The sequence below is a fragment of the Leopardus geoffroyi genome, chromosome D4, assembly GCF_018350155.1.
Source record: "Leopardus geoffroyi isolate Oge1 chromosome D4, O.geoffroyi_Oge1_pat1.0, whole genome shotgun sequence".
Taxonomy (NCBI): Eukaryota; Metazoa; Chordata; class Mammalia; order Carnivora; family Felidae; genus Leopardus; species Leopardus geoffroyi.
Genome location: NC_059342.1, coordinates 69,328,185 through 69,346,863, shown reverse-complemented (window position 1 = coordinate 69,346,863; position 18,679 = coordinate 69,328,185). Strand labels below are relative to the sequence as shown.

The window sequence follows — 18,679 nt, the reverse complement described above, 5'->3', positions numbered from 1 at the left end:
GAAGTGTAAGATCAAAGTTTGGTGGGTTTGGGTTCTCCTGAGGCCTCTCTCCATGGTGTGCAGACAGCTGCCTTCTCTCTATTCCTTGCATGGCTTATTCTCTGTGTGCACATCCCTGGCACACATTCCCTCCTTTTTTAAGGATGCCAGTCATATTAGATTAAGACCCTAGCCTCATGACCTCATTTAACCTTAATTATCTCTATAAAGACCCTGTCTCCAAATATAGTAACATTCTAAGGTATGGAAGCTTCAACATGTGAATTTGGGGTTGGGAACACAATTCAGTTCCTAACACCCTATGAGGACCTGAGCATCTGAACTGATCCAATAACAGATCTATTTTCTCCTGTCTCCCACAGCAGCAGGAAGTTTCAGGCAGATTATGTGTGGTTATTGTTAATCCAGACCCCTGGATTACTGAGAATAAGAGAGATTCATGTCTCCTATGAGAGGAAACACAGAAAAAAATGGCCATTTACCTATCTTTAGACCCTAACACGTCATAGAGGTGAAATACAGAAGCTCTCCTGAAAGAGGGTTTTGGAAAAAGAAAGTAGATTGGTAACTGTGTTTAGAGACAGCTCTAGAATTTTGGAGGATGTACAGCAACCTGTAAAAAAGAACTTCTGTGAAGGGAGTGGTCCTGGGTCCATAGGGAGGGGAGCAATGAATAATTCACACCCATCCTGCTCTGTTTGCAAGCATGTGCCTGACTCTGTCCCAAGCCAGAATCTCCCTTCAGTGTTCTGTGGCATGTGTGTGTTGAGACATAAATCCATTATATTTGCACCAGAGAGGCGGTCAGAGTCATCCTAGGTCTGCTGCTGTTAGATGTGGCACTGGCAGGAGGACCCATTGGAGACTGATGGACTGTATTCAGAAAGCTGCAGCTGTACAGCCAGAGGAGTGAGGGTGTGAAGTTAATAAAACCCGTATTCCCCAAAGGTGAAGCTTGAGTGACTTTGTTCTGCTCTGACGCCTACCTGTCACCAGAGGCAGGAACTCTGATGGATCTGGGAGGCTCCCTCCCCTGGGTCAAGCAGCAGGCTCTGGTTTCATACAGGGTGGTACCAAAGGTGGCCATAGTGCTAGAAGCTGAGAGGCCCATGTGATGGTGATAGCAAGAATGTTGGATAGGAATATGGCTGGCCTCCGTGACTAACTGACATTTTAGGCACTTTATTTAACTTCCTATAGTCTCAGTTTATTCCTCTGTAAAATTGAATACAAGATCTCAATGGCTCCTTGTAGCTCCAAAATGCACATTGTTCAGGCAGTCGTTTTCATAAAGCACCTGCAAATTTTGGAACAAATGGACTCATCAGGACCCCAAATCACATAAAGTCGTATTACTAGATGGGAGTTTGTTTTTAAAGTACTCTGATTTTGACAAATCTTAGAAAAAAATAGTTCTTTGGTTTTAGGATAATATTCAAGTGGTATAATAGGGAAATAAATCATTCCTTTTTTAAAAGCTAAGTTTTTAATAGGGCAAATTATTGGCACTTAATTTCTAATTAGAGTGCTTACTCATATAATGACATTTGGAAGTTGTTTATGTAGTAGACATTCTCTGGGTTTGGAAAGACAAATGAAGAAGTTAGAAGAGTACACACATGTACATATAAGCTAATTATTTTGACACATAAGCTATTATTGGTCTGGAATACAGGAAGAGGACAAAAGCCCTGTCACCTTTAGGGAAAAGATCAGCTGAGCTTCCTTTTTATCATCACTAAAAACTGATGATTTCATTCTAGTATTTGAAATATAGGTCATGAAAGCAGTTTGTATTTTGCCTGTAATACTAATAAAAATAAGTTAACAGAACAGTCATTGTGGCATGAAAATGCCATCTACTTATGAATTTAGCATTAATAATTAAATAACAACATTAAAAATTACATTAATTTAATCAAGGTGAGTGCTTCTTGTCAACATAAATCTTCTAAATATTTCCTTCATTCCCGCAAACTGATTTGTCAGTGAGTGAGAATGCCTTTTCAAATAATCTCCTCCGGGGGTACTCTGGACCAGGCAGTAAAGCATGTGACTCTTGATCTTGGAGTCATAAGTTCAAGCCCCGCTTTGCGGGTAGTTTACTTAATAAAGAAAAATCACAAAGCCTCATTCCAAATCTATGTACTCTGTACCACCCCATGGTGCCTACACCAAAAGGGGTTTAAAAAAAAAAATTCTCCCAGAGGTATCTCTACTGTGAGTTTCAAGTCCATGTTTTCAAAGCAGTGCTTTTCCTGTCGTATTAGCACAGATCAGGCTCACCTCTGCAGTTTCCTCCTGGTCACTGGTATGGCCACTCAGTCACTCACGCTCATCATTTCCCAGACACCCCTAACACTTCCCTTTCCTTTTGCCAAATTAAACTGGCTCTGCTCAAATGCACCCTCTCCTTGCTGTTTGCACTGCTATTGCCCTGCATTGGGCTCTCCTTAACATTGCTTAGTTGAATCTCTTGCCACTTACAGGTTGAACTTCCTAAAGAATAAGTCTGGTCATCCTACTGTGTTCAGCATCTTCAACAATTGTCCAGCGATGTGGAGTAAAATCCATATTCCTCAATTTGTGAACTCAAGGGCCTCTGTGATCTGATTCTCCCTAGATTGCCAATCAACTCTCCAGTATATTCTCTAATGACTTCTGAGACACAGCTCCATTGATTGCCCTGGTCACTTTTTTTCCACTTTGGACTGTGGCCATGCTGTCATCTCTACTTAGATTATTTATTCATTAATTTCTTCATTTTTAAATTTATTAATTTATTATTATTTTTTTTTACCTATTAAGAATCTTCTGGCTCTTCAACCCCTGAGTGTCCAGTCTGTAAAACAGAAACCACAGCTGGTAGTTAAATGCAGGATATTTAACCTGGGGAATGAGTCAAAAACCTGCTGGCAGAGCTGAAAAGCCCAACAGAGGATGGCGAGACAATTATGAGATGAGCCACCACGGGAAGCTGCTGCACTGCTATCGCCAGGGCTGGAGGAACAGCAGAAGGAGGTGGTCCTAGAGATAAGGAGTGGGGGCCATCCAGTGGATGCTGAAGCATGACAGAGATTCAGCCACAGCCATTGATGCTACCTAAAGCATAGAGAGACACAGAAATACTTGGCCTTCTGCCTTCCTCCAGTCTCCTGCCTGAGTCTCTCACTGACTGAATCTAGCTAGTTGGCAAAGGAGCCTGGGAAATGTAGTTTTCAGGGATCAACCCTCCGGTGGTGATAAAATGCAGAGTAGGGAAGAGAGTGAGGAACGAATCGCAGAGCAAAGAGACACATAAATAAATAGCAGAGGTCCCCTCTGTGAAATCATTCCTCTTCTATTGGAATTACACTGAGCTCTAATCTCTCCTTTGTGCTGCCTGAACCTGACAGTCTCTAGTATTAACTTTCCGTATAAGAGATTTACTTCTTTTGCATGTGCTTAGCTGTGCCACCAGATTGGAAGTGAGTTGAAGGCAAGGACTCTGTTTTATTAACCGTTGCAACCCCAGAACTCTGTACACTCTTTGGAGTTTTGTAGGAACTCAGGAATGTTCCAGACTGACTTAGACAGGAAACAGCAAGAAAGATCCAAGGATGATTGGTTAAGGAATATCCCATGATCCAGGGATGATTGATTAAGGAATATCCCATGCTCTGAGGAAAGAGATATGAGAAAAAGCAAGAAGAGTCAAAGAACTCGTAAGAGCAGAGTAGAAATGAGTAGTAAAGAACCGGTAAGCACCTCAGTCTCACGGCTTATGAGAATATCACAATGGTCTAGAATATCAGTCTCTTTACATTTCAGTTTTTCTCTGAGTGGAATCCTTTGGTATGACATCCACCCTGGGAGATTCTGTGCAAGTCTGCAAAACGCTCCATGTAATTATGCTCTGTAGCACTCTTCATGGCTTGACCAGAGGAGGAAGCACTTATTAACTCCTCTTAATTACTAAAGGACAGTCTGTAGAAGGGAATTGAAGGCAGAGAAGGAAATGTGTGTCATCTCTATGAGCTTTCATAGGAATGAGTCAAGTTGGGCTTCTTATGCCTTTTATAAGTTAAGGATAAGCTTCCAGATCTAAACTGAGAACTTTGGTCTAGCTATCCCTTCTCTGAGTCAGCAACTTGTCTGCTTTACATATATGTTTCCTGTTTTATAAAATGAAAGGATCAAGGAAAAATAGACTTGTGTTTTTAAGAAAAGAACCTCTTTTTTCTAATTATAAAATTAACACGTTTGCTGCATCATATTTGCAGAATGCAGAAAACTACATAAAGTACATAGAAAAGTTCCACCATCAATGATAATCACTGTAAATAATTTGGAATATATACCTCCAGTCTTATTTTCTCTTTAAAAATGGAGTCATAGTCTATGTGTGGTGTCATAAACTGCTTTTTTATTTAAAATTATACACATTTTCCTATTTCAATAAATAGGAACCAATACTTTTTAAAAGGCTGCATTGTATTTTATAATTTATTTATTTAATTCCTGATTGTTGGATATTTTGACTGCCAACATTTCTGTATACTATGTTATGTGTTGTGTTAGTTTTTTATTGCTGCAGTAACAAATTGCCACAAACTGACTGACTTACAACAACACAAATTTATTCCCTGACAGTTCTAGAAACCATAAATTCAAAATCAGTTTCACTGGGCTAAAGTCAAGGTATTGATGGAGCTGGTTCCTTTTGGAAGTTCATAGATATATAATTTATTGTCAAATTGGTTTCCATACAACACCCAGTGCTCGTCCCAACAGGTGCCCTCCTCAATGCCCATCACCCACTTTCCCCTCCCTCCCACCCCCCATCAACCCTCAGTTTGTTCTCAGTATTTAAGAGTCTCTTATGGTTTGCCTCCCTCCCTCTCTGTAACTCCCCCCCATCCCCTCCCCCATGGTCTTCTGTTAAGTTTCTCAGGCTCCTAGAGAAGAATCTTTTTCCTTCCCTTTTCCGGTTTTGAGAAGCTGTCCATATTCCTTGCCTTATGGCCCCTTCCTTCCTCCATCTCCCGAGTGCATCAGTACAGTTACTGCTTCTGTTATCACATGGTCTTCCCTCTGCCCCTGACTCCTCTAGCCTCCCTATGATGAGGACTATTGTGATTACATCAGGCCCACTGGGATGATTCAGAATACTCTCCCTCTCCCAAGATCTTTAACTTAATCACATGTGCAGAGTCCCTTTTTTAAAAATCGAAGGTAACATTCAGTGGTTCCAGGGATGAGGCATCTTTGGGAACCATCATTCAGACTACCTCACTGCTATAAACAGTGCTGTAGGAACTTTTCAGACCTATCCCAGATCTGTAATTTTATGATGCGTCTTTATGAGGGACAAGTGAAATTATTGTAGCCTCAGAAAGATTTATGAGATCAAGTAGAATAGTAAACAGGAAAACTGAGACTGAGAGTCTGACTGAGAGTCAGGACACGGGGGTGGCCCTGGATCTACCACTGACTTGCTATCTGTTTTGGGGATCATTTGGCCTTTTTTCTGCTGTAAGTAACATCCTTGGTGCCTTCATCTGTAAGGTGAAGGAATTGGACATGCCTTTCAAACTGCCTTTTCCATGATTCTTTGAATTAAAGCACTGCATATTGTATAAATTAAAAACAACAAAGGTGTGTTAATAAAAAAGATTGATGGAGTATCCTTGGGCTAGATGTACCTTTTTCATAAAGCATGTAAGCATGTTTTAATCATTATAAGTCTTAGAAGAAAGCATCACCTCAACCTTAATTAATTAACCATTTATTAAGCATGCCCTGTGTACAAGATGTTTTATATAAATCATCAGTAAAAATCTTACAAGTTAAGGACACTCTGCATACTTTTCAGGCTGTTTAAGTAATCTGTTCAAGGCTCCACATTAACAGAACGGTCATATCCATTTGGATGCACGTATAGGCTCTTTCCCTTAGATCCCGCTTCCTGTGTGCAAACTGTATAGAATTAATTGCAGCAGTGGTATTAAATCATTTACTTGACATTTCTAGAATAATTGGTAACACCCCATCATTAGGTCTGGGCATTTTTGATTCAGTGCAGCAGTTAGTTCTTTGTGAACCTGCCCAGCAGGGCAGAAGAGCACTCTATTTCTCTCGAAAGCAACTTTTCCTGCCCTAGACTGTGCAGAGGAACTGAGGGAAATTTCTTCATTCCCTTTGGCTCCTTTTACTGGTACTCGTGGTCAGGATGTGCACGTGCTACAGTTACGTGGCCAGCCATTCGCCAAGTTCCCTTGCCTTATGGAAACCAGATGGAAGCTGGAGTCGAAGTTCTCGGCCACAGAAGTGAGGCTGGGCTGCTCTCTGGATGGAATCTCTGAATTCAGGAGGCATAATCCTCTGTCCTCCCCCTCTCCCTGCCCCACTGCGCCTTCCAAAAACCAAGAGTCAATTTCAGAGATACAGCCTTTCTCTGTGTGTTGCCCAGATACTTTTCTTTTTTTAATTTGTAATTGCAACTTTGTTTGTAGCAAAAGCTCTATTTGGTTGTCATAAATTGTAACCAAGAGGAATAATATCCACAAAGCAGTCAGTACTAGCATATGCTTTGAATAGCCTAGATTGATAATGTGAGGTCTTGCACAACTTTGCTAACCTCAACTGGCATTTTGGGAGAATTCAACAAAGGCACAGTAAAACAAACAAACAAGTAAAAAACAAAACAAAAAAACAAACAAAAAAGCAGGGAGAGTGGGGAGGGGAAATTTCAAAAGTGTTCCTCACTAGTGAAATTCAACAAGGTTAATTACGAGCTCTATTTAGGAGTTTTCAGGGAATCTCATTTTAAGAGTAGGAGAGGTCTTAAAGCTCACGCAGTTAATTTCATCTAGCTCTTCCGTATTAGAAGAGCCTAGAAAAGCCCAGTTGTAGTTCTGTTGTGAAATATGATTGTCATAAAAATTCCTGTTTGCTAGTCACTAATTTTTGTAGCAGAAGGAGTAATGATAATTATAAAAGTAGAGCAATTGGTGGAATGTAAGTTATGAAGGGTTGAGAATTTCAGTTAAATAGGCAGCCACGTGTTACATGCTTTAGGGAAAGTCCAGTGCTGGGGTAAGAGCACAGCATATGAGTCAGAAAGACACTGGACTTTCTTACTTATTGGCTGTGTGGCCTTGGGTAAGGTATTTAATAGTCTCTCTGAGTTTGCATTTTGGCATAAGGAGCAAAGTTAGAATGAGTTTAAAATGTGATGTAGCCCAGTGCTGGGCATGTGGTATGTGCTTAGGGATTGGTAGCTTCTACATTTGTTGTACTTGTTCCCTAAATTCTCTGTGTACCTATGTCTACCCTGAGGTAAGCTTGAAGTAGAGGACTATAGGGAAATTTATCTTTGGACCTAACCCCTGTCTTCCACCTAGAGCCCCTGCCCTTTTCCAGAAGGTCATGATCCTCTCTGGAGGAGTCTCAGTATGGTGAAAATTGGAGTAAGATAGGCTTGAGCACAATCCCTGAGCCGTGCATCCCGAGAAATATCACTTAGAAGAGGGCCAGGCGCACCATAGATGCTAAATAAATCTTAGTTGAGTAAATGAAGAAGGAAATGAATTGCACTTTTCTACACCTTTTTACCTGATGTATTTTTGTCTTTACTCATTCTTCAAGGCTTCATTTGTATTATTCTTCTGGAGAATAATATTCTTCTGTCCACCAAAACAGGGACAGATCTGTATTATAGCACTGGTCACAGGCTGTCCACCCCAGTGACAGATAAATGAGCTTCTCAATGGCAGGACTGTGACTTTGCAGTCTCTCAATGTAGCATGGCTTCTGCAAATCGATTGTCAAAGAAATAAATTAAACGAAAATAAAATGGGGGGGGGCATCTGGGTGGCTTAGTTGGTTAAGTGTCCAACGCTTGATTTTGGCTTAGGTTATTATCTCACGGTTTGTAAGTTTGAGCCCTGTGTTGGGCTCTGTGCTGACAGTGCGGAGCTTGCTTAGAATTCTCTCTCCCTCTCTCCCTGTTCCTACCCAACTCATGCTCTCTCTCTGAAAATAAATAAATAAACTTCAAAAAAAAAAAAAAAAGAAAGAAAGAAACGAGATGGGTAATGGTAAAATGAAAAAAAAAAATGTAAGTGAAAAACATCCTAAAGAGAGAATCCCAACTTCTGCCGCCACACCCCCTCACTTCTGGGCTTCTTCTGTGGTTCCCATACTCGGGTCCTTTAAGAGAATTAGTTGCATATTGCTTACTTCCTGCTCACTGTACAGTCACAGTAGTTTACTGCCAGTTCTTACGCTTATCTTGTCAGGAAGGTGACCCAGAATATTTCCCAAGTAGAAGCAGAAATCCATTGCCAAGGCGTGTCGCAGAGCTTTGCAGTATCCAAGACAGATTGACTGATTAGGCAAACATGATTTTGGTGGAGCATTTTTAAGACGTTGGACCACTAAGAAATTCTGTGTCACTCAGCAGATTCAGAGCTTGATATACTCCAACCCAAATGATTCTTTCCTCTTAATTTCTTTTCAAGGAAGTATCTAGCTTTCAGTCAACTCAAAAACCCATCTCTTCTCTTTCTTCCTCTGAACATTATATCCATTATCAGATTCCATTATTTCTGTTTTGTTAACTGGTAGGGGTTTGCAGTCTTGTTCCAGTACTTACTAAGTTTTTCAGGCTAAGTCATTTGTATTCTCTGAGTTTTTTTCATAAATGGGAGGGTGACCGAGTCTGCCTTCCTCCCACAGTGGTTGCCAGAATGAGATCTGATCACAGAAGGGAAACAGCTCTGGCACCTGTAAAACACTGGCCCTGTTAGTTGCCACTGTTTCTATGATGACCCTCTAGAGTGACCAACCGAATTTGCCACGGGCAATCCTGCTTTAGCACTGCAAGTTCCACGTCCTGGGAAAACACTCAACTCTGTGAAAACCAGAACATTCTCCCCCTTATCTCTGTTTCCCTTGCCTCCTTCCTGGTTCAGTTCCTTCCTACTGTGCATTTGTGCCTTTCCAGGATCTCTCAGGTCTGTCTCCACCCAACTCCACCCACCTGTTACCACTGGCAAGATTTCTCTGAAGTGCCATGTAGATAGAGTTGCTTCTGTACAGTAAAGCAAAGGAACTGCCCCACAGGAAGAGAGAGAAAAGGAGGGAGACAGCACATGCATGATCAAAAGGATGATGGATGTTCTCCCTGGAAGCTGGTGGGGAGTCCCAGAGGTGCTGCAGCGGGCTGACAAGTTCCCATCTGGACTTCTGGCGTGTGGCTGGCTCAAGCCCTCTGACCTCACACTCTGTTTCACATGATCCCTAACTTTGTGGGACATTATAGGGAACAAAGGCTTTAAGGTCATTCTGGTTTGGATTCCTGGCAGAGCCACTTCATAGTTGGCAAAGCCCGTGGAAAGAGAAAATGTGATGCCCCAGTCTCCCCTCCCCATAGGATCATGGTCCCAGTGGCTGATGGGCAGCCCCTAAGGGACTGCAGTCTCTGTGCAGGGACATTGTCAGTAACTGGATGGGACTGAGTAAGGGGGCCCCACTGAGTTGCTTGCTGGACGGAATGTGGCACTGCCAGCCCATGGCAAGAATAACCACTGCCTTGCCCCATCTAGAGATGCTTGACATTAACTGTCCCCATGGCCACAGGCCTTTACTGGGGTAGAGGGCAAGGGCAGAAGACAGATCTCTTTCTGCCAGTAAGACCCAGCTGCTGTCCTGGGTGGAAGGCCTAGTGTAGTAGGCAGGGAGGGAAAGGTTGGGCAGCTGAGGGTCAGAATCAGGGATTAGGAGGCCTAGAACCCATCCAGACAGGCAGGGAAGTGGTGGGAGAGGAGAGTGTACCCTGAGTTGGGGGCTCTAAGTTCCTAGAACGTGTGCCATTGTCCTATGAGGCTTCACTTATAAACTCAAATTCAGAGATAAAATTATTAAAAGATGAATTATTCATAAAAATTGTAATAAAATATGACTTAAAATGATCGTTTCAAGATGGCGACAATTGGGGCTTTTTGAGCAGCAGGTCCTGTGCAACTGCGTCCACGACACCAGCTGGTTGCAGGTCTAGTTCACCTGCCCCGTTACTTAGAGCAAGTCACATCTCCTTTCTGACCTCAGTCTCCTCACTTGTGAAATGGGCCACCATGAGAGGTAGGTGGTATTTCACTACAGCATGTAGAATAGAAGCTCAATATGCATTGGTTTCCTTTCCTTTCCCATTGGCATACAGTTTAATAGTGATTTCTAGCTGACTTTGGTCAGACTGAGTCCACTGAGAGGGCGTTTCTCTTTGGGACAAGAACAGGGTCTAGTGCAGTTGCAGAATCCTCAGAGCCAAGCACTGCAGCACATAGTATGTATACAACAGCACATAGTGTGTCCACAGAAATTGGGTGAATGAGTGAGCAACTTTATTTCATCTGTTTTAATATAGATCTTTTCCTTTTTTATTTTTCCAAGAAAAGCTTACTTAATTTGTCATCTATTACTTCATCTTGTCCTGTTATCCTTGAGTTGTACAAGGGAGTTCAGGAAGCCCTAGCTGAGGATACTGTAATACAGTATAAATTAAAATAAAGTGTATAAGTTGTAGAATGGAGCAGGCTCTCCAAAATAAAAAGCACTAGAAAATTAGAAAGAGAAAAACTAGTTTATGTGACTCTAAACTATAGGAAATTTAACTATATAATCTATTTGTTAGATGTAATAACATATGAGAAGAAAGAAGGCCAGACGGAGGTTTACCAAAATTGCCACAGTAGTCATCTCTAGAAATGAGAATTGGAGTTTATTTTTCTTTTCTTAACACTTACTAAATTTTCCAGATTTTGTGTAGCTAATATGTATAATAATGGTATATCATTTACATTATTTTTCCAATATAGAAAGCATCCCTTAAGGCCTAGGATAAATAATATTTCTTCCATACAACAATCATGTTCTTTTTCCATCTTTGCTAACTTTATATACACCACAACCCCGTAAGGTGAATATTCTTATTATCCTCATTTTGCAGATGAAAATACTAACGTTTGGGGAGCCTGGGTAGCTCGGTTGGTTAAGCGACCCACTCTTGATTTTGGCTCCGGTCATGATCTCACGGTCATGAGACTGAGCCCTGCATTGAGCCCCGTGTCAGGCTCTGCACTGGGCATGGAACCTACCTGAAATTCTTTCCTTCCCTCTCCCTCTGCTCCTCCCCTATTTTCATGCATGTTCTCTCTCTCTCTCTCTCTCTCTCTCTCTCTCTCTCTCTCTCTCTCTGTCAAGTAAAAATAATAACAAACTTAAAAAAAGAAAACACTAATGTTAAATGACAGTAAAAACTTGAGCAGGGTCACATTGCTAGGAATGGCAGGTCCAGGGTCCTTACCCACTACACTCCCTTCCAAGTGCCTTGTACCTTGCTTAGTACACTCTGCTCTGCTGTTTAGCTATCCCTCATTTTAGACTGGAAGTGATGTGTGTTTACTAACTGTGGTTTGCCTGTCCTTGGATTCCCCACAGAACCTCACAGGCAGGGCTCAATAGGAACCAAGTGCTGGTCGAATGAATGCTTGACAATGAACGAAGGTAGACGCCACCCAATATGCCAGTGAGATTTGTGGCCAGTACCAACTCTGCTTTTTACTGCAGCCACCTCCTGGGAAGACTCAGATCATCTGCTACAGTTCTGACTGTGGCTGCCAGCATCTCAAAGCAAAAGCAGTTATATACTTTTAAAAGTACTTTTTAATACCAAAGCAACAGATATTAAACTGGAGGCTATGCGCCCCAAAGTCAAGGTTGTTCTCTTTTGTTTTGACCCAGTCTGCTCCAAAATGGATTGACAAGTGCTTTTAATTCATTGGTTCCAGAGGCACTGTGACAGGTCTTAATAATTTAGGTGTTGTTGGACTGCGAAGGGAGAGATTATATTTACAAACAATAATTTACGGTCTTAAGTCAATGGCCTTGAAAAGGCCTTATAGCTTTCAGGAGGGGTTTATGGGGCAGAACAAGGGCTTGTTTGAATCTACAAGTTACAGGAGTAAGATTCCAGTACATTCTAACCAGATAGTTCCTTTTATGGACTTCTGCCAATTGGTGCTAAGCTGTCCTCATTGGATAAGCCACAATTTTGGCATCTTTGGCCTAAAAACTGAACATAGCGCAAAACGGTGTTTCATCAGATATTTTAGAAATTTTGGTGCATTGTGTTTTTTAGAATGAAAGGATCTCTTTCCTCTCTCTCCTCCCTCGGCTATTTCTCTTTTAAAAGTTTAAAACTGACTCCCGTGGATTCTTTGTATTCTCCCAAGAAATGTGACTAAACTAGCTAATCACATGAAAGGTATCTATTGATGTTAATGTCTTATTGTAGAGAAAAACAACATGGAATAGGAAAATAATTTTTGGTCTTCTTGAGAACAAATTTGAGGCTGCACATGTTGAGTTTCAGAATATTGATTTGTGTTTGCATGGAGTGACTGCCACTTACCGGTTGTAGCTGACAATTCACCACCTGGCCACAGCTGATGAGACCAGGGATGGATGCTTAATCCCATCAGATTCTCTGCCCTGAAATGTTTGAATTGTAACTAAGAGATTAATTTCAGTCTGGGATATTTGTTTGAATTTGCGCAAAGAATTGTTAGGAGCTTGAGTGAGGCAGAGAAAGCTAGTCAGCAGGGAGAGAAGAATAAAGGAGACACAAAGAAAGAGTGATAGCATGAGAGAGGCTGTGTCTAAAGTCCTTCAGTCTGCTCCCAAAATATGACTTTGAATTTAATGGAATATTTTTTCGCCTGCCTGCAAATTCTCAGTCTTCATCAAGCTGCTTCAGATTGGTTTCTGACACTTGCAAACTGGAGAACCTTGTGTATATGTCTATCACCACCCTAACCACTTTGTTTTAACCCAGTCTGTGGGTCACTTTTCCCCATTAAATTGAAACTTTCTCAAATTCACAGACCTATTTCTTCCTATGCCCCACACTCAGCATATGTCTGGCACAGAAAGAAGTTGAGTGACTATTCAATGAATGGATGAGGGAATAGAGATGATGCCCTGTCAGCTTCATTCATTGAGGAGACCTTCATATTAGAACAGTATACATAGGTGCCAGTAATTTTTAGAAGGTAGGTTCACACACATACACCCCCCAGGATTCTGGGAAACCACTGTGGCAATAAGAAGAGGAAATCATTTGTCAACTGCAAAGTAGATTTTAGAGAGATAAATGTAGTAAATTGGGATGCATATCTAGAAGGGTTGTTTCTTGAAAGGGAATAGAACAGAGAAACTGGCTTGGAGGTAGATGAAAGAGGAATGACCTAAGGCCTAAATTGAGAAGACTTTATTTCCCAGAACTACCTCCGAGAGGACTCCCGCGTCCTCTGCATTTGGTATGTGACATCGATAAGTCCTCCGACACCCAAGGGGGTGCCCTGTGCACGGGGAGAGTTCCATACGTTCACGTGTTTCCCTTGGGAGAGATGGAAGGTAGTCAGGAGCTGATTACCATGCCCAGGCACACTCATGTGAGTCTGCCAAACGTAATAGCTAAAGAGGCCTTGACATGTTTCCATTTCTGATTCTGCCCTTATAAAATGTGTTGCTAATTAAAATAACTGCCAGCTCAGACTCCTGCAAGGAAACCCATCCACGTGCTCAGAGTCTGTTGTTTTCCATGTTTCTAGCTCTGGTTAAATAAATAAAAACTACAAAACCAGCAGCAGAACCCAACTATCTGGGACAACTTAAGGGGGACCCTGCCTCATATGTAAGTAATTAGGCAATGCATTAATTCAATCTTGTCTGCACTAGAGAAGGAAAGGGTTAAGTAGCAGATTATGCTACTTCTACACAGTGCTATAGGCATGTTTGATTTGGCAAGTAGAAAAAGAAGCACAAAAACACATGTCCTGACAAAGTCAAGAATTATCAAATCGAATTCAATACACTTACCAAATTGAATTTGGAGTGTGTGTCTTTCTTCTTCGTTTGAGACATGGTTTGTGCAATTGCTTAAAAATTCGTATCTACTCATTTCACTCCTTGCCATATCTCCTTCATTGGCTTTCCATTATATTTTGCATAAAGTTTAAGCTCCCTTATATGGCTAGAAGACTCACATCTCATGTACCTTCCTAGCTTCTGGTCTCAGTGCTCACTCTTTAGCCACACTAAGCTACTTGCAGTGCCCTGAAAGTGCTATATTCTCGCCTTTCTCCATGCCTTTGCATATGCTGTTCCATCTGTCTAGAATGCCCACCCTCTCTATTCTTATTCCTCTGGCCAACTCATAAAGAGTTGTACTACCTAGGTCAGGAGTCTGCTTATTTAGGAAGTCTCCTCTGTTATCTCCACTTCCCACTTCCCCTACAGCAAATCTGTAGAGTTATTGCCTTTGGGCTTTCCTGGCTCTTGCTCTATCCTTTACTATTACACCTGCCCCCTGGTAGTTGACATAAATGAAGAAGGAATGTTCTGCTCTGCAGTATGTTTACGGCCCAAATGTTAGGGCACCCAAGACCCTAATGTTGTAGAATCCTGATCGATAAAGGAGGGTTTGCAAAGCTCACACTGTATGGAGGACTGAGGACCAAAACCACTAACCAGTCTTAGAAATGATATGTGAGTAGAAGCATGAAACACTAACTTAATTCATTCATTCATTCTTCATTCATACTTTGAGCTATTTTTTATTAAGCACCTACCTTGTGCTAGATCTCTACAGAGTGCTGGGGATTATAGGTGGTTCCTTATAGATAGGCACTTAACAGGTTAGTTAGAAAGACATACGTACAAACATGCATACAATTATATGTAAGCAGTAATTTAATCACAAACTTGATTAGACCTACAAATTAAAAGGAAGGCATTAAATGAAGACTGTAATAGGGAGATCTAACCCAATCTGAAAGTCCAAGAAAGCACCCTGGAAAAAGTGCTATTCAAGGTGAAATAGTCAGGATGTCTGTGCTATAAAGCAGAGTAGGAGGCAGAGGATACCAGACAAGAGGAACAGCATGTGGATAGGCTCGGAAGTAGGAGAGAGATGGATGTGTTCAAGGAAGAAGGCAAGACAAATGGAGGTAGAACAATGGAGAAAGAGAGGAGCCTGGAGAAGTAGATGGGATACATCATGCAGAGCCTTGTCAGACAAGGCAAGACTCTTGAGTCTTACTCTGAGTGTAAACTACTGAGAGGGTTTAAACCTCTTTTCGATCCAACTCACAATGTTAAAATTATTTTGGCAGCAGTGTGGCAAATGGATTGGAAAGGGGTACGTGTGGAAGAGAGTAGACCAATTGGGAGGTTGCTGCAGTATTTTCAGGAGAGATGGTGGCTCACCGTAAGGCATTTGGAGGAATGATGTGGAAGAGTGCATGGAATCAGGAGATACTGAAGAACAAGCATCAGTGGCCTTGGGATTGATTAGCTGTCAGGGTTGAGGCAGAATGAGTGCTAAACACTGGACACAAATAGGTTCATTCAATGAACAAATAGCTATTAACTGCCTATTATGTGCCAGATCAGCTCATTGAGCTCCTTACACATATCTCTGACTGCCTTCTCTCAAACACTGTAACACAAGTCTGTTTGTAAGAGAGCATTAAAAAGTTTACTTTAATGCCTAACTGACTGTAATATAAGCTTTCAAAAGAAAGTTTCCCACTAAGCATTTATCAGCTCATATGTTGAGCTGGTCACAACTCATCGTCTTATTCCCACCCACTGCCATTGAAGACAGTTCTCTTTCCATGAGCATTTCTTGTAGTCTTGCATCTGGGCCCTGTCATATAGTCCTAGTTGTCTGCTTACGATATTTTGAGAATCTGTCCCTCAGCCCCTCCCTCTCTGACTTGCTTGGGCAGGTAACACATTGAATTCCACCTCAATCTCTTACTAATTGCATTATGTTAGGTACATTAGTAATCTCCCTAACTTTAGAGTTCTCCTCCCTAAGTAGGGTCAGTTAAATTGATGTTGGTATCACTAATATCTTTATGGTAAATTGGGTTAAGTGTGCTTCCTAGTGTGATTTAATATGAAGTAAAGAGACTCACCTATGATGTATTCTTGCCACAGACTTTTAACTAGAATATAACTAAACCTATAGATGCAACTTCCAGCTTACTAGAAGGAATAGGACCTAGGAATGTCAATAGGACAAAAAGAATAGACATCATGAGGAAACAACACAGCAAGAGAACAATAAGTCCTGAAAGTGGACATTCTACGTAACAACTAGCCTGGCTTCTTCAATGGGCCAAGGAAATGGGGATTGTTCTGTATTTTCAAAAGATTTAAGAGAAGGGGCATAATAACTAAATGCAATACATTGTCTTTGATTGGGACACGCTTGAAGGTACAACTCGGAAAATTTGGAATGTAATTGGGAAAATTTGGGTATGAAAATTGTAGTAGATGATGTTACAGAGTTAGTGTGGTTTTTTTCCGTTAATTTTATTAGGTATTTGAAGGAACTTGTTCTCATCATTTAGAAATGCAAAGCCAAGTATTTAAGGGAGAAATATCCTGATATCTGTGTTTTACTTTGGAAATTGTGTATGTGTACATACATGTGCATACACATATGAACTAAAATGTAGTGAAATGTTATTGCTATATAAGTCCAGGTGATATATAGGTGTTTATTGCACTTTTTCTCTCTACTTTTCTATACTTAATAATAAAAAGTGAAATAGAATCATAACTATATCACAGTGTTATGATGACGAGGGACAATGTGTTTCTTTTAAAGTTTTTTTTTTTTTTTTTTTTTTTAATTTTTTTTTTTTTCAACGTTTATTTATTTTTGGGACAGAGAGAGAGCATGAACGGGGGAGGGGCAGAGAGAGAGGGAGACACAGAATTGGAAACAGGCTCCAGGCTCTGAGCCATCGCCCAGAGCCCGACGCGGGGCTCGAACTCACGGACCGCGAGATCGTGACCTGGCTGAAGTCGGACGCTTAACCGACTGCGCCACCCAGGCGCCCCTCGAGGGACAATGTGTTTCAAAAGACCTCATTTGTCTTCAATGCCATTAAGTAAATGAGTATTCTCTTTCACAATTTTCTTCCAGTCAGTGCATCGGAACCTCACTCAAATCCAGAATCGCATTGCATGCCCCAGCCATGCCTCAGCAGAGCTTACTCAGAAATCACTAGAACCCCCTGGAGGGTAATAGGGATGTGAGCTGGCAGACTGGCATCATGCTTGGTGGGATAAACTCTTTAAATTTCTGGCCTGTTCACTACCATACACAAAAATACCACAGTCCTTTTCCCACTTGAAAAGCAAAACTCAGATAACATATTCATGTTTGCAAGTACACACTTGTTAAAGAGTAGAAAGATCTTTGCCAAGCTGGCCACATGGTCTTTACATACAAGGTGTGATACTGGCCTCAACACAGTTCTAAAACTCACATTTACGAGGGAGTTTTACTGGACTCCTAGTCACAAGCCATTTGTCTGACCTCCTCTGTTTCTCCCAGGTCTGCGCTAGATACGGAAGAGTGATGTGTGTGCAACACGTGGTGGGGGTGGGAAAGCCTGCCTGAGGACGGAGTCGGGAGGCATCAGCCTGCCATGGCCTGTGGATGCACAGTACACAGACATATCCTACTTTGCTCTCGCCGCTCTGACAAGTAGAGATAGCACCTCCTTTCACCCCCAAAAGTGTCCCACTTCAATGATAAATTATTCACTCCTCCCAAATATACACCCTGTTTCTCTCTATGAACTGGCCCTCGACCCATTCCTAGTCAGTCCCTGTCCTGCCACCCCTCTCCGCACTGTCACCTCCACCCTGCAGCGAGCCGTCCGTGTCAGTCTACTTGAAGGTGCACCCGTGAGCAATGCTCTCTCTCACCTCTACAGGTGTGCACTTGGCTGACGGTCTGCCAAGGATGCCCTCACATCCTTCCCCACCCTTACCTTTCTCTGCCTGGCCAACTCCTTCCCTTCTCAGAGGCTTGAGTTCAAAGTCATCTGCTCCAGGAAACTTCCTAGACTCTGTAGAGAGGTGTTGCATCTTTCTGCTGTGTTTCTCCCAGGGCCAGGGCAAAGGTACTAAGGACGTGCGTTGGGTGCAAAAGTTAAACAGGCTTCCATTATCAGGGTGGTATTAGTGCTGACTCTGCATATCCCGGGGTCCTGACAGCGAGTGGCTCCTTCAACTTTGCCCCATAGGTGCCTCGCTTGCCTCACCCCTATCCTGACCCTGGATTCAACATTTCCTACAACCCGTCATCATGATTACACTGTAGAGTTTTATTTGTTGGTCTGTCTTCCTGGTTGGAATGTGAACGCCTTTAGCTGAGGGGTCATGTCTTATTCCTTCCTAACCTCAGTCCATAGCACTGTGCCCGGCACACAGGAAGTGTTTCTAAATGATGAAGAAGTCAAATGTGGGAAGCGCATGTGGAATTAGAGACTTCTCAAACTATCGGGGACCAATTGGCATCTGCTAGAGAGCTAGGGGAGGATTCAGAGATGGAAAAATTGGATAACATGTAAAATTTGTCGTTTGAAATATTCCTGGTAGCCATGTATTAGCAAACTGCTTAACAATACTATCTGCCCTCTAGGGAAACCTGAAGAAAGTTGCCTAGGTACAAGGTCTGAAACGTCAGCAAAGCTTTGAGTAGGATGAAATTAGATTAAGTCAAACTAAAACCGTGTTTCTTCCAAATAAGGAACCTCCCTTAATC

The 18,679-nt window shown here is 41.9% G+C and overlaps 1 long non-coding RNA gene across 2 annotated transcripts in view; it reads right to left on the bottom strand.

Moving 5' to 3' along the window:
- The window catches only part of LOC123592819, a 39,044-nt gene that overhangs the window by 15,307 nt on the left and 5,058 nt on the right, over positions 1-18,679 (bottom strand). For both annotated transcript variants that reach the window (XR_006709952.1, XR_006709951.1), the window contains exon 2: positions 2,801-2,842. This is a non-coding gene — a long non-coding RNA (uncharacterized LOC123592819). The remainder of the gene's footprint in view (positions 1-2,800; positions 2,843-18,679) is intronic.